Genomic DNA, 3,352 nt, shown 5'->3' with positions numbered 1-3,352 from the left:
CAGAAATAACCAAAAAGCTCCTCACCACCTGGTCGCTGTCAGCGAGTAAAAAGGCATGCACTTAAATATTTTCGAGGAACTCGCAAGCAAAGTAGTCCTTATGAGTAGATGTGTCAAGCCTGGCCCCTTATGAATGGATGAACGCAGGGAAATGCCCACAGGGAATCCTTTGTTACTCGGCGCTGCTCCCATTTATCAGCATTGGTGGACCTTGTCAATGCTGAGAAATTTGCTGGAGGGAAAAGACAAGGGCTAAAAAAGCAAAGAAAAAGAAAAACCAATATAGTGACTCAGAGTATCTCCTACTTTGGGTTACTGCTGGTGTTTGGAAGTGAAGAATTGTAGCCGTAATCCTGACCATGCTCCTGACTGTGAAATAGGGATTAAACCCCTCCAGCTCTGTCAACAGACTGACATCTAGTGGAGGTAAAATGATGGGCTGCAGAACTCAACCTAAAATCATCTCTCTGAATGACTATACTGAGTTCCTGTTACTCACTGCAGATGTTCAGCTCATTTAATTTGTTAATTCCATTTGTGAAATATAATTTCATGAGTGAATCTATGAATCTTTATTGTAAACTAAAATCACAGGAGATGATAGGTAAACTTGCAGCATTTCATTTAGCCTGCACAGAAATAAGATTAGGATCTAACTAAATCACATAAAAACAAGACTTAAAAGGTTTTCCGTACTTACGATACTGTGCCAGCAGGTAAGCTTTATACAATGAGGGCAACAGGACTGGGATTTGTATCTTAGGTGTTAGGAAACACATACAAAGTTTGGTTTCAGAGCATTTATGAAAGCCAGTCTTAAGTCACCTTAGGAAATGCTGCTTTAGAAGATGCTATTGGTAACTCAGCAGCTGCCACATACATTCTCTGTCTCTCTCTCTCTAAAGACAATATATATACAGTTCTATAGAGGGAGCCGTTAGACTGACTGACAGATACAGAACTGAGAAATAGTGGGTTCAAACTTCAATTCTCCAGAATCTTTTTCTTTAGGTTTTTGTTGATTTTTGCAATTATAAGAATACTTATGAGAAAAGAGTAGTGAAAATTAGTGAGTATTAATTTTGATATAATACTATGATATACATGAAGATCTACTTAAAAATCTCAGACCTTATTTTCTTGGAATTGTCCTATGCCAGCTTTATATTCCTTTGAAAGAAACATGCAACCTCAACTTTAAAAACGGGAACAAATATTGCTGCTAAAGTAACATCTTCAGAAGATTTCAGAAGATTTGTGGGTATGAGAATATTTTATTGCCTTTTAATTTCAAAACCTTAACACACCAAAGAAATATCAGATTAAACTTTGCTGTCATACCTGTGGACCTAAAAAAAAAGAAAATTATGTTTCTTTTAAACCAACATGTAAAGGCTGTCCAAAAAGTTCATCTAATTATGTATGTGAAGGGAAGCTTTGATCCATTCGTGTTTTATATGTTTTTTCAAACAAGATCATGTCAGTAGACTAACGTTAAGTGATACATAGTTTATTATTTTTTAAATGGCCATCTTAACTTCCTTAAGCAGCCACAAATATAAATGAAATTAGTTTCCTTCTGCATGTGCGGATTGTAAGATTCGGCCTCTGCAGAAGTCATTACTTGTATTTACATGATAGGATTCTGATTTTCTAAATTTAAAAAACCCACACTCTTTAATGACTGGGAGCAGTAATGCTATGAATTTCCCAGCTCACATGGAGGTAAAAGCAAATTTTGAAGGAGGGGGTTGTCCATCTGTTCACCTGTGCAGTGTGCTCCTTAAGCCCAAATCCCATACAAATAAAATCAGCCCACTGTGTCTGCATCTGTCTGCCACACAGTATCTAGACTACATGGGGTTTATTAGCCTCTCCCCACATAATCTACCAGCCTCTGGATGTGCCTGGTACCTCAAAAACACTGCACACAGTTATTAAGTAATATAAATTAATAATTAAGATAAATATTAACTATTAATACCGTGCAAACACAGACATGTTCAAGACACTGTCAGGGATGGGCGAGCCTGCTTTTTGATCTGAGCAAGTGCTGATATTCACTGAACACAAATACCGGTTTCACTGGAGGGGTAAATAAGGAGAAGACACAGTGGTGAGTTGGAGGTGGAGCCTTGGTTGGCAAGAACTGGCAGTAATGCTATGTTAGTCTAAAGGCCCTCCTGACTCCTCTCTTCCCCTTTCTCCTTGCCCAACATTTTTGTTACCTGGGACTCTGCAATTGCACAAGACTCTGGGTCTTCCCATTAGTCTTGGGAAAACATCTTGTTTGTCTCCCTTTCTGTGTTGTGTGGTTTAGAGGCAGGATGAGAAGGGGAATAAAGCAGAATATGGCACTCATGACTTCATTTTTGTCTTTTACCCACGCTCGCCCCGCACTGATGAAATAGCCATCTTTGCCTGCAGGGTGAATCGGTATAGCAGGCTCATCACACCCCTGGGGCTATGCTCAGAGGTAACAGGCATCGGGATTCACGCTGTTCATCGCCGGTGCAGGGGAACATGCAGGGTGGCTGCAGGATCGAAAGCAGGATGAGATATTTCTTGTATAATTAATACAAGGTCAGAGGCCTGAACTCTGTGGGCCACGATCTCTGCTCTGCTGCTTCTGTTTTATGCCGACGTCATCGAAAGCCAGAGACGTATCTTACACAAAATCTGTTGAGTTGCTTTCCCAGCTGGCAACTCCGTCCAGCCACATCTGGTGTAACTTCCCAAACTAACATCCCCTTACCCCCTAAAATGTGATTTACGCCTGCACACCCCTGACTTCTGAATACAGGCTGTAGATTCCCAGCACCGTCACGCTCAGTTGGGCAAAAGAGGAGTCACTTGGTAAATCAAAAGCAGGTAACAGAGTCAGTTTTTCCTAGCAGAAGACAAAGGTTTCTAAGACCATCACATTAGGCAAAGAGCCTGAGCATGGTGTGCACCTTCATTCCTGAAGCAAGGAGTGCCTGTACTGAGGAATCTATTATAAATCACATTTTTAGTGAGACTGGCAAAGCTGCATAACTCTGGCCTCAGGGAATCTGTCTAATTTGTCAGCTAAAATTCAGTCTCCTGATAGAAAACTAGTCCATTCATGCTTCTTGAAGGCTAATTACCCATGGAAGGAATCTGCTCAGGGAACTGTCAGCAGTGATGTGGTGTGGCACCATCACCCGGCTCGGAGCTTCCCAGGGAAGGTCGGTGGAGTTCCCCCTCCTCCTTGTGCCGTGCCTTAGCCGTGCAGCTGCTCTTCCCCGTCTCTCCTCTATACGTGCACATCACTTCACAGCACAGTCAGCGGGATGTCCCAAGAGAGAAGCATCCCAATGTGGCGCCTTTG

Source organism: Pygoscelis adeliae, unplaced genomic scaffold (genome assembly GCF_000699105.1).
Source record: "Pygoscelis adeliae isolate BGI_AS28 unplaced genomic scaffold, ASM69910v1 Scaffold215, whole genome shotgun sequence".
Classification (NCBI taxonomy): domain Eukaryota; kingdom Metazoa; phylum Chordata; class Aves; order Sphenisciformes; family Spheniscidae; genus Pygoscelis; species Pygoscelis adeliae.
The sequence above is the reverse complement of the archived record's forward strand: the minus strand, read 5'-3'. Positions refer to the sequence as shown.